The sequence below is a fragment of the Bactrocera neohumeralis genome, chromosome 4, assembly GCF_024586455.1.
Source record: "Bactrocera neohumeralis isolate Rockhampton chromosome 4, APGP_CSIRO_Bneo_wtdbg2-racon-allhic-juicebox.fasta_v2, whole genome shotgun sequence".
Classification (NCBI taxonomy): Eukaryota; Metazoa; Arthropoda; class Insecta; order Diptera; family Tephritidae; genus Bactrocera; species Bactrocera neohumeralis.
In genome coordinates this window covers 71471528-71485514 of record NC_065921.1, presented here as the reverse complement: position 1 = coordinate 71485514, position 13987 = coordinate 71471528, and positions in this window count along the sequence as shown.

The window sequence follows — 13987 nt, the reverse complement described above, 5'->3', positions numbered from 1 at the left end:
TATACTTTTTTATGTCTTTTGCCCTTTTTGATTGCTGATAATTACGTTGGTTGGGCTCTCAGGTTACTTACGAGCTGTGTTTGGGTTTGAGGTCGGTGAGTGAGTGAGTTGAGTTGGTGAGAGTACGTGAAAATGCGATTAGCTGCACATTGAATGCAATTAGAATGGGTTGATGATGTCCTTTGCCGATAATCTGCAGATTTATGGCTTTAGCATATCAAGAGACGCCAATGACCGAGAGTAACGCCTGAACGACAACTTATAGATTTGTGTATAGTTAAGTTGGTCGTAAAACTGGCACTCGGTCTTCCAATAGTTTTGCACTTGATGCATTGCATATAAAATTAAGATCTTTACATATTAATCTGTTGAAACGAATGGCTCTAATAGTTACTTATTCAGTTGCGACAAAGAAATCCGGTTAGGTAGGAAAATTCGGTGGTTAGGCTACAGCAATAAAAATCAAGAACTCAGCAACTAGTTCGTACTCGTATATACAAGGTGGCGCAAAAATAACCTTCCGATGTAATTTAAAAAAAAATTGGATTTTTTTTATTTGGTCTTTTAAATTTTTTTACAACAAGTCGAGAATATGATATCATGTAAATTTTATAGCATTTTCCATCACCTTGGCCCGAACTTCCGGCGATAGGTCCTCACATTCTTGACGGATATTGTCTTTAAGAGCAGCAAGAGTCTGAGGCTGGTTGACATTAACCCGCGACTTCAAAAAGCCCCACAAAAAGAAGTCTGGAGCAGTCAAATCAAGCGATCTTGCTGGCCAGTGCAAATCGCCAAAACGGGAGATTAGGCGCCCGGGAAATGCATTCTTCAGCATATCGGTTGTGGCACGTGCAGTGTGTGCCGTTACACCGTCCTGTTCGAACCACATGTTTTCCAATCCCAATTCATCAAGTTGCGGCAAGAAGAACTCGTTGATCACTGCTCTGTAGCGCTCACCACTCACAGTAACCGTTTGGCCCGCGACGTCTTCGAAGAAAAAAGGTCCGATGACTCCTCCAGCGAAAACAGCACACCATACTGTGATTTTGAGCGGATGTAATGGCTCTTTGTGGGTTACACGCGGATTTTCAGTGCCCCAGAAGCGTAAATTTTGCTTATTTACGTACCCGCTAAGATGGAAATGGGCCTCATCACTCATGATTATTTTTGATGAAAAATCATCTTCCTCTTGTTGGTGCAACAATATTCTCTGCAAAACGGCTACTCCGGGACCTGCCACGCCTGGCAGCATCTCGTGTTGTGCCAGTCTCTTCGAGGCGAGCGGCGTCGGACGGCCAGGAAATCTGCGACGAAATTCACGTTGTGCCAAAGTCACCGACCGATTATTGGTCAAATAAATAGTCACCAATAACCCGCGTTCTGGAGCAGTGTAGCGTACCATTGTTTATTTACGTGCATTTTGCATGTGTTTATTACACAAATGTCGAAAACAGAACTGACATTAGAGGTCAATTGCAAAATTTATAGCATCTTCTGATTGGAGGATTACTTTTGCGAAACCCTGTATAAAAGTCCCTGCCCTACCATAGTAAAACACATTTTTTGGGCAAAGGTCGTCTTTGTTTTGTTCAACATAGTTCCCTTCACTAATAGTGATCCTCCAACTTTTTGATACCATTTTTCCAGTGTGATTTTTCCTTTGCTTCGTAATATGCCTCAGTTTCGACCATCACCTCTTCATTTGTCGAATATTTTTTCGCAGCAAGCATACTTTTGAGATCTGAGAACCGGAAATAGCCGGTTGGAAGCCAGATCTGGAGAATACGTTGGATCCGGAAGAAATTCGAAGCCCAATTCATGGAATTTTGCCGTCGTTTTCGCTGACTTGAGACACGCTGCATTGGCTTGGTGAATCAGAACTTTCTTTTTCTTAAAATGCGTCCATTTTTCGGCAATTTCGACCTTTAAATTGTCCAATGGCTCGATATAATAGTCGCTGATGTTGGTCTTTCCTTTTCTAAAATAATCTATAAAAACTATTTCATGCGCATTCCAAAATACAGACGCCATAACTTTGCCTTCGGTTTTTCCACCCACTTTGCACAAATCTATCTCATAACTAAATATTCGTAAATGAAATAATCTACATGTTCAGTTGATATCTTTAGAGTGCCTGCTATTTCGAACAACTTCACTTTATGGTCATCCAAAATTATTTTGTGGACTTTTTTTATGTCTTCCTCGGCAAGAACCTCTTTTGGGCATCCACTGCGTTCATCGTCTTCGTTGCTTATTTCAGCACGTCTTAGCTTAGCATACCAATCCTTGATGGTTGATTTTCCTGGGGTAAAGTACGAAAACTCGCCGTCAAGCCAAGTTTTTGCGTCAACTATATTTTTTTCCTTCAAAAAGCAATATTTTAGCAACACGTGAAATTCTTTTCCATTATTTTCACAATTTTGAAGGTTGCTTCACTCATAATGATATAATTCACAAACTAATGATCCGACAGTTGTGAAATTTATACACGCGTCTTTTGAAGGTTAGGGCTAACTAAAAACCAAAACCTTCAAGATCTTAAGATCAGCAAAAATATCTGAAGATAATTCAGGTTCATCCTTGTCTGAAACTCCGTGTTGGGCACTCACTTTTGAACCATGCTCTGACTTTACGGCGGTTTACTTTGAACTCATTAGAAAACATTAATAAAATAAGTGACAAATGTCTTCGAAATACCTTATTACAATAAGCACTGGATATTTTCAATCTTTCCGATTCAACGAAATAGGTTCCCAAGTCTCTTTAATTTTTAAAGTACTGGTTTTGCAGAAAATCTTTAAAAGTTCTCACTGTCGAAAATCAAGAGTTATTGGCATATAATTCCGGACCTTTTTTTAAGAATAGCTTCGTGCAAACGACGCATAACACTCAAATAGCATTCCTTGTTGACAGTTTGGCCGGTCAGAAGCCTTTCGGATGTACCACACCTCGATAATCGAAGAAAAATGTCAACATAACTTTGGTTTTTAACTGTTTCGACGTGTTTTCTCAGCTTCGGTTATCTTAGCCACAATATTCGGCCAATTGATCGTCTTTTTCCGGGTCGCAAGCATAGATCCAAGACTCATTGCCAGTAATAATACGTTTTAAGACGTCCTAGTAATCGGAAAGCATTGTTCCACTGACGTTAATGTGACGCTCTTTTTATACTCTCGCAACAAAGTTGCTAAGGAGAATATTTTATATTTTGTTCACATAACGGTTGTTTGTAAGTCCTAAAACTAAAAGAGTCAGATATAGGGTTATATATATCAAAGTTATCAGGGTGACGATTAGAGTTGAAATCCGGATGTCTGTCTGTCCGTCCGTCCGTCTGTCCGTCCGTCCGTGCAAGCTGTAACTTGAGGAAAAATTGAGATATCATGATGAAACTTGGTACACGTATTCCTTGGCTCCATAAGAAGGTTAAGTTCGAAAATGGGCAAAATCGACCCACTGCCACGCCCACAAAATGGCGAAAACCAAAAACCTATAAAGTGTCATAACTAAGCCATAAATAAAGATATTAAAGTGAAATTTGGCACAAAGGATCGTATTAGGGAGGGGCATATTTTGACGTATTTTTTTTTGGAAAAGTGGGCGTGGCCCCGCTCCTACTAAGTTTTTTTACATATCTCGGAAACTACTATAGCTATGTCAACCAAACTCTACAGAGTCGTTTCCTTCAGGCATTTCCATATACAGTTCAAAAATGGAAGAAATCGGATAATAACCACGCCCACCTCCCATACAAAGGTTAAGTTGAAAATCACTAAAAGTGCGTTAACCGACTAACAAAAAACGTCAGAAACACTAAATTTTACGGAAGAAATGGCAGAAGGAAGCTGCATCCAGGCTTTTTTTTTAAATTGAAAATGGGCGTGGCGTCGCCCACTTATGGACCAAAAACCATATCTCAGGAACTACTAGACCGATTTCAATGAAATTCGGTACATAATATTTTCTTAACACCCTGCTGACATGTACGAAATATGGGTGAAATCGGTTCACAACCACGCCCTATTCCAATATAACGCTATTTTGAATTCCATCTGATGCCTTCTCTGTATAATATATGTATACATTAGGAACCAATGATGATAGCGGAATAAAACTTTACACAAATACGGTATTTGAAAAATATGTAAATGACGTATAATGAAATCTCGATTATCACTTTATCATGCGAGAGTATAAAATGTTCGGTGACACCCGAACTTAGGCCTTCCTTACTTGTTCTAAAAAATTTAGTGTTTTGGAAACCTGATCTGATGATCTTTCAAATATGTTTTCACTTATCCTTCCAATATGTCCTCTGACTGTTAATCGTCGATTCTCAAGCACCAATTCCTTAATTTTATTAACGTGTTAATCATCATTTAATGTCACTGACAGTCATACCAACCTAGAAAAAAAAAATATTTCGACGAATGTGCTTTCGTGCGAAATTTAAATTAAAAACTCTAACAATTTTTTACACACAGTAGGTATGGCTTTTTTTAAGAAGAGGAATTTCTTCAAAGAAAAGGTACTTTCCGCATCACCCCACTGCTTAAAGAAAGTCATGAACTCATTGCTTACAAATGCTGCGCAATTTCCACGGTGTCGATTAAATGGGAGCGTGGGAAGCTCTTGCCAACCTTCAAACGCGCAAAGGGTTCGCACAAAGGATGTTGGGAAACCACAACTGCGCATGCACGCACTGCCAACTGGCGATCAATCAAAAATGCATACGCAAACATTTCGCCGTATAAATATTCAAAAACTCAGCATTCACGTAGAACTGCGCAAACATTTCAACAAAGAAAACAATGCCATCTAAAACGCAAGCGAAAATCAAATGTGAATTAGAAAGAAATGCGAAAGGGTTCTCAAGCAGCTCCATGCATAAATAAAGCGAAAGAAAACGACATGCTCCAGCTAATGTGATTGGAAACGCGCACAACATTGCATGCAACGAAGCGCAGCATCAGGAACGACTGTGGAATGCAAACGCGCAAGCGCGCCGATATTTGCTGCGCAGGGGCGTAAATGCAGTCAGGTGTGCCCGCCGCCACCGCTCAAATGCATGGACACAATCAAAAGTGGGAATCAAAATAAATAGGCATACATTTACATACTCTCTTACATATGTAAATACAGCCATACATACATATGTATATATATACATATTTTTGTTGGTATGTAAAAGACTTATGCGTCATCGCTCAAAAAGGGTTAATGAGTTTTGGGAGTCGGCTGAAGTAGTGTTTTTCTTTCTTTTCGTGCGTCAAATATCTGTTTGACACTGATGTCGGTTGGTTTTTTACTAAACTCGCTGGGCGTGGCATTAACAACTGTCATAAAATCAGAAATGATTTTCCATGAAGCGCTGTCTAAATGCGAAGTATGCTAATAAGGGTCTTAAACACTCGGTGTTAATTGCATAAAGATTTTTAGTTTAACTTGTTGACTTGAGACAACCCAATTTTATAATGTAAATTGAAAGTTGTCTTTAGGACAGAATGGTTGGAAAGCTATGGATATTGGTAATAGAGAGCTAGGGTATGCCTTGAAAAATCTCTTCGAAGAACATTTCAAGCTGAAACATCGCATGATCTATCAAAACCAACAAGAAGAAATGAAATGAAAACAAGAAAAAACGTTAACTTCGGCTGCACCGAAGCTAATACACCCTTCACAGGAGCATTTCTTTTAGTGACTATGTGTTCAGTTTGTATGGAAGCTATATGCTATAGTTAACCGATCTGAACAATTTCTTCGGGGATTACATTGTTGCCTCAGAAAATAATCTATACCAAATTTGACGAAGATACATTGTCAAATGTGAAAGTTTTCCAAACAAGAACTTGATTCCGATCGTTCAGTTTATATGGCAGCTATATGTTATAGTGGTCCAATATCGGCCGTTCCGACAAATGAGCAGCTTCTTGAAGAGAAAATGACGTTTGCATAATTTCAAAAGGATATCTTAAAAACTGAGGGACTAGTTCGTATATATACAGACGGACGGACGGACAGACAGACGGACATGGTTCAATCGACTCAGCTCAACATACTGATTATTTATATGTATACTTTATAGGGTCTCCGACGCTTCTTTCTGGGTGTTACAAACATCGTGACAAACTTAATATACCCTTTTCAGGGTATAATAAATATCTTGTCGTGAAGTTATAGCTTAACAGCCATATTCTAACGCATTAACGTCTTTAGGGGGAAAAACAAGTAAGAAAGGGCTAAGTTCGGGTGTCACCGAACATTTTATACTCTCGCACGATAAAGTGATAATCGAGATTTCATTATACGTCATTTACATACATATTTTTCAAATACCGTATTTTTGTAAAGTTTTATTCCGCTATCATCATTTGTTCCTAATGTATATACTCGTATTATACAGAAAAGGCATCAGATGGAATTCAAAATAGCGTTATATTGGAAGAAGGCATGGTTGTGAACCGATTTCACCCATATTTCGTACATGTCATCAGGGTGTTAAGGAAATATTATATACCGAATTTCATTGAAATCGGTTTAGTAGTTCCTGAGATATGGTTTTTGGTCCATAAGTGGGCGACGCCACGCCCATTTTCAATTTTTAAAAAAAAGCCTGGGTGCCGCTTCCTTCTGCCATTTCTTCCGTAAAATTTAGTGTTTCTGACGTTTTTTGTTAGTCGGTTAACGCACTTTTAGTGATTTTCAACATAACCTTTGTATGGGAGGTGGGCGTGGTTATTATCCGATTTCTTCCATTTTTGAACAGCATATGGAAATGCCTGAAGAAAACGACTCTGTAGAGTTTGGTTGACATAGCTATAGTAGTTTCCGAGATACGTACAAAAAACTTAGAAGGGGGCGGGGCCACGCCCACTTTTCCAAAAAAATTACGGCCAAATATGCCCCTCCCTAATGCGATCCTTTGTGCCAAATTTCACTTTAATATCTTTATTTATGGTTTAGTTATGACACTTTATAGGTTTTCGGTTTTCGTCATTTTGTGGGCGTGGCAGTAGACCGATCTTGCCTATCTTCGAGCTTAACCTTCTTATGGAGCCAAGAAATACGTGTATCATGATATCTCAATTTTAACTCAAGTTACAGCTTGCACGGACGGACAGACAGACGGACGGACAGACAGACATCCGGATTTCAACTCTACACGTCACCCTGATCACTTTGGTATATACATATAACCCTATATCTGACTCTTTTAGTTTTAGGATTTACAAACAACCGTTATGTGAACAAAACTATAATACTGTCCTTAGCAACTTTGTTGCGAGAGTATAAAAATTTGGAGAATTTGTGGTGGAAATTGATCCAATATGTTAGTTGAGGTTAGGTAAATTTAATAGGCTGATTACGCGTGAGACCACGAACAATCCTACTTGAACTAGAGACGCTTGTCCGTTGTGATCGTCAAAACTTCTAGGTATGAATCAAAAGGACCGTCGAATATCGACAAAAAGCCTACAGCCCACCACAAATGTATTGAAAGGCAAATATCAATGGCAGCCAATTTGCCTTCAACCTTAGCCTGGCTAAAGCTGGAGAGTGGAAAAGAAAGTGTCTAGATTTTTTCTTCTCAACTTCCTCCCTGAAACTTTGACAACTTGCGTCCGCCAAAAACTTTATTCTCACCGCGTGAGTGCCAATGAGACAGTGTGCATCCGTTTGGCAATCTGAAACAAGAGTTGGTTAAGCTTGACTAGGCTTCAATTTATTGGTGAAAAAGCTCACCATGTATGTCTCTTCTTCAGCCTTCCCACCCACATATCTCTCGGAGGTTTGTACGCGGAGAAGATACCGCTAGGTATTATTATTATTAAAAAGGTTCCGCGGCGCAGAGGTTCAGGGTATGCATTCGAAGTGACAGAGGATTTCGGAATGTCCTCCTCTGGGACCGCTAGGCAAATGTTCCGCGGCGCAGTGATTCAAGGGATGTAGTTGAAGTGACAGAGTGATTTCGGAATGACCTCCTCTGGGACCCTTAATGTGTTCAGTTTCCGGGAGTCTGATAGCAATCTTCGCCGCAGACGCATTGATATTGCCGGCTACGTTCACGGTTTAGTATGGGTCGTTTTACCGAACGCCTTCCACCAAGCTGATACACCATAAAGAGAAAGCACAAACTTTTGCTGAGTGACCCCATCGCTTCCTAAAAGCTCCTTTCCAACAATATAAGTGAACCAACGCCTTGCAATCAAGGATGAGGCTTAAGTACCTCCTCTTTCCGATAGGGTGAAGTCCAGAGCCCCAATGAGGGAAGGTTCCCTACTTTTTTAAACAAAAAACACAGAAATTTCAAATTTAATGGGGAATGTTTATTACCATTCGAAAGAACATTCTTTGGCATTTATTTCTTGAAGACTGTCTCTTTCGAATGCTACGCCTCAGATGGTCCATCTGTTGAGTCCAGTGTACGATGACTCGCTCAAGGCTTTCGACTAGTAACTGGCGAATACGCGTGTTGTCTTGCTCCAAGGCTTCAATCGAAGCGAGATTGTCCGCATAGACTGTAGACTCCATGAAGCTGGGTCTCAAGATAGGTGATGGTGTTGCGAATAGAACGCTCAGTGGGCCGATTATGTTGATTACCAAAGCGAATGAAAATGATTCGGATTTTCAAAAGAAAATGTTGTTCAGTGATGAAGATCTTATTTGGAGTGATGATAATCTACAAGGCATTGTTGAAACGTTCTTCAAAAATTAATTCATTGGGTCATGATTAATGACTTGGATTTAAACGACTTTGAATTCCAACGAAACAGCACCAAATGCCACACAACCAACGAAACCATCAATTTATTGCTGGAGCGCATATTCCCTCACCTTTGGCCTGTGCCGTGACTTCTAAGATCCTGCGATTTCATAGCGCTAGACAATTTTTTGGGAAGTTATGTGTAGCAGATTTTCTGCGCAGATAATATCGGGACGACGGACGTTTGGAGGAGAATATTTGTATTTTTAAAACAAAATGGCATTTGGTTGTCAAAAGATCCTTTAAAATAAATGAACTTATTTCAGTGGCAGAACCATGGAGGAGTTTGGACACCTAAACGACGTTTCTCTCTGGCTGTTACAAACTTCGTAGCAAGCAGGGTATACAAATTAAACTTAAAAATATGTTTATTTCAAGTTTGACTAAACCAAAATACGTCTCAAAATGATTGCGTTGCTTGCAAATTTTCTTAACTTCAAACAAAGCGCTCATCGGAGGGGTCTAAGGGGTCATGCAAACAACAAATGCGATAAGACAAAGAATTGTGCTGAACTTTACAACAATTTTCCACATTAGTGCCAATTTAAGCATTGAACTTTTCGGAAAAATTTTCCCACCAACCGAATTTTCCTGCCCTCAATTAAGAGTCTCAATTAAGAGTGGCAGCATATGTTAAAAAATACAATACAATTACAACAAACAAAGGACCTTACCATATAGTTAGTATGTATGTATGTATGTATGTATGAGTGCGAGCGTTAATAAAAAACAAAATACTTTGCTGATTGCGTGTGCCAAATGTCATTGCAATACCAAAAACAATGCCGAATTTTTAGACATTTGAGTAGTCGACGCTTGTCTATCACCAGCACAGTTTCCACCACCGCCAACAACAGCGCGATCGCACAATGGGAAAACAAATATACTCGGAAAATGCTTGCTGACTGAGTAATGTGTGGATATATATGTATGTATGTATCCGTGTGTTGAAGTGCCTACTTCTGCTTTATTGCCAATTAAGCGCGCTTGAAGTTACCAAGCTGAGAAAATCTTCTGCTCTTGCGTTTTGCGGTTTCCCTAGTTTTCGTTTTGCTGGCAAATCATCGATGATTGAATTATTAGTGAAAACAGCGGGAACGAAAAATTAGAAAAAAAATCGCAATTAAGATTTTCATGAATGATAACACAGTGGATATACTAAACGGTACCTGCAGGATGCAATAATTGTGTTCGGTCGTTGACTCTCTTATCAGCAGTTAACCGAAAAGATCTGCTTGTGAAAAAGGCAAAGATTGATGGACAGAAAGGGTATATCGATTGCAATCAGTTGCTTAATGAAAAAATTTTTCTTTTACTTTTTTCCCTCAAAGTAGAGTTATTAGCTAGCTAAATTTATGACGTGACTTTTTGTGGACTCTCACAGGTTACGATTGCAGTAAAAAGAATATTTGGCGTCTGAAATAGCAAGCCCAGCAATAGAGACTTGATATCTAATTCTAATGCTTCATCTAGTCCCTTTAACTGCAAAGCAAATAGGTAACTAAGCCGAGCTCTAGATAAGGCCGGACAAAAGCAGTGGAGGTATTGCAGGAGTTGCATGTGACCGTCCTGCAATCCTTTCGTGACCGTGTGTGTAAAAAACTTGCGTGTTTTCCTTCCGTTCACTTGCACTCGATCTTAGCGATCCTGTACGCCCTTAAGACTTTCCAATTCACCCTGATTCATCAGTCAGCACTTTCTAAAATTGCATTGTGCAACTTGTGAATTTCCAGAACTGGTTGGTAGTCAAGCGGATGACAGCTTTGGCTATCTCATCGGCTTTCTGATTATCCAGAACGCCTTTGCAGCTTGAAACCCAGTATATTTGTAGTCGCTTTCCGGCAACCACTATATTCACTGCTTCTTTGCTTCTAAGGACGTTCTCTGATGCAAGGCGATGTGAGACTATTGCTTTACTTTCCGCTTGGCTATCGACTTACATATTAAGTATATATTGCTGTTCTTCATGTCCTTTCCCGATGTAAGCAATCTCTTTCCTGGCTGTAAAGACTTCTGCCTGGCAGATACCGCAGTATTCCGGCGATAGATCACGACGCCCACTCCATCAGCCATTCAGATATTGAAAGTCCCGCTTGCTCCTGCGCCATGCACCTTCGTTTAGTGTGACTTAAAACCTTCTCTTCCAGATAAAGTGTATGAATTATTCAATAAGATAAACTATTGCTTTTTGAAGGGAAGTAAAACCGTTGAAGCAGAAACTTGGCTTAATGACGAGTTTCCGGACATTGCTCCAGGAAAATCAACCATCAAGGATTGGTATGCTAAGTTTAGACGTGTGTGAAATGAGCACCGAGTCAATAAAGTTGATGCCCAAAAGTGGTTGTTACCGAAGAAGACATCAAAAAAGTCTACAAAATATTTTTGGATGACCATAAAGTGAAGTTGTTCAAGATAGTAGGCGATCTAAAGATATCAACTGAATGTATACATCATATCATTCACGAATATATGGTTATGAGAACGCTCTGTGCAAAGTGGGTGCCACTCACTTTTGACCGAAAACAATGACGAGTTGATGATTCGGAGCAGTGTTTGGAGATGTTCAAGCGTAATAAACCCAAATTTTTACATCGATATGTGACAATGGATGAAACATGGCTCCATCATTTCTCTTCTAAGTCCAATTGACAGTCATCCGAGTGGACTACCTACGACGAATTCGCACCAAAGCGTAGAAGAACGCAACAGTCGGCTGACAAGGTTATGGCGTCTGTACTTTGGGATGCGCATGGAATAATTTTTATTGACTACCGCGGTAAAGAAAGGACCGTCATCAGCGACTATTACATAGTGCTATTGGACTGTTTGAAGAACGAAATTGCCGAAAAATGGACGGTTTTGAAGAACACGTAAAGTGTTGTTAGACGAAAACTATGCAACGTGTTACAAGTCAGTAAAACGATGGCAAAATCCATGAATTGAGTTTCGAATTGATTCCGTATCTACCTTATTATCCAGATCTGACCCCCAACGACTACAGATCTGGCACCCAACGACTGTAGTTTGTTCTCAGATCTCAAAAGAATGCTCACTGGGAAGAAATATTTGACTAATGAGGAGATGATCGCTGAAACTGAGGCCTATTTTGAAAAAAAGGAGAAATTATACAACAACAAGTAAGGAAGAGCTAAGTTCAGGTGTCACCGAACATTTTATACTCTCGCATGATAAAATGATAATCGAGATTTCATTATCCGTCATTTACATATTTTTCAAATACCGTATTTGTGTAAAGTTTTATTCCGCTATCATCATTGGTTCCTAATGTTTATACTCGTATTATACAAAGAAGGCATCAGATGGAATTCGAAATAGCTTTATATTGGAAGAAGGCGTGGTTGTGAACCGATTTCATCCATATTTCATACATGTCATCAGGGTGTTAAGAAAATATTATATACCGAATTTCATTGAAATCGGTTGAGTAGTTCCTGAGATATGGTGTTTGGTCCATAAGTGGGCGGCGCCACGCCCATTTTCAAAAAAGGCCTGGGTGCAGCTTCCTTCTGCCATTTCTTCCGTAAAATTTAGTGTTTCTGACGTTTTTTGTTAGTCGGTTAACGCACTTTTAGTGATTTTCAACATAACCTTTGTATGGGAGGTGGGCGTGGTTATTATTCGATTTCTTCCATTTTTGAACTGTATATGGAAATGCCTGAAGAAAACGACTTTATAGAGTTTGGTTGACATAGCTATCGCAGTTTCCGAGATATGTACAAAAAACTGATTAGGGGGCGGGGCCACACCTACTTTTCCTAAAAAACTACGTCCAAATTATGCTCCTCCCTAAAGCGATTCTTTGTGCCAAATTTCACTTTAATATCTTTATTTATGGCTTAGTTATGACACTTTATAGTTTTTCCGTTTTCGCCATTTTGTGGGCGTGGCAGTGGGCCGATTTTGACCGTCTTCGAACTTGACCTTCTTATGGAGCCAAGAAATACGTGTAGCAAGTTTCATCATGATATCTCAATTTTTACTCAAGTTACAGCTTGAACGGACGGACAGACGGACGGACAGACAGACAGACAGACATCCGGATTTCGACTCTACTCGTCACCCTGATCACTTTGGTATATCTAACCCTATATCTGACTCTTTTAGTTTTCCAACCGTTATGTGAACAAAACTATAATATTCTCCTTAGCAACTTTGTTGCGAGAGTATAAAAATGCGGAGAAGTGGAGAGAGACGTTTTTATTTATTCATTCACAAATATTAGCTGCGAACCCCCTCGGTAAAATTTTTATACACATACATTTAGCACATACTTACATACATAAGTACATGTCTGTGTACTGTATGTGCGTGAATCTCGAATTGCTTTCCCGAATTTCTGCGCCTGTGCGGAGTGCAATTCCCAAATAATTGAAGCGTTCGCCATGCAATCTTCTCGCCTACTCAAATGGCAGGCCGAGGGGGGGCGCTGTGTAAAAACATGCGTCGACTACAATTAATTGAGCAAACTTACGCACGCACACGCATGCACAGTCATGCATGCGAACATAAATGCAACCGAAAATAGTGCCAAAGTCAATGACCCTGCAACAGCAATTGTAACAACAACAAAAACTACAATAACAAACAGCAAAGCGAATTAATGGCGGCAACAATTGAACTAAACAACACCAACAACGACAACGAGCATAACAAATAATAGAAATAGAACTAGCAATTGATGCCACACCGACAACCATCACAACAACAACAACAATTGCAATTGATACTTCGTGCGCTTCGGGTGTGGGCTGCCAAAAATCGCGCCACAGCAGCGAAATTCTGATGAATCTCAAGTGAAAGCATGGAAAACATGGAAAAACCAACGGCACTTCGATGTGTCGCGCGATGTTGCAATTGCAATTCCGTCGGATGTATGTTTGTATATATGCATATAGCGCTTTCGGGCGCTGTCTCAATGCGAAACGAACCCGCACCGTGGACCCTAAACACAACCCGCATCAACATTGTGAAAATTATCAATGAATTACAGTTGTTGTTGTTGTTTTTGTTGCGGCAGAATATAAAACTACCAAAAACAGTTGAAGGGCGCGGTTGTGCGCGCTGGTGGTGTGTTGGCGGTGGTCCTAATTGAATGCGGCACATCGACACATTCGCGTTTGTAAGTGCCGATCGTGTTTAATTGAACAACAAAACAAATTTCTGCCAATAATTTGACAGTGATTACCAGCAAATACCAAT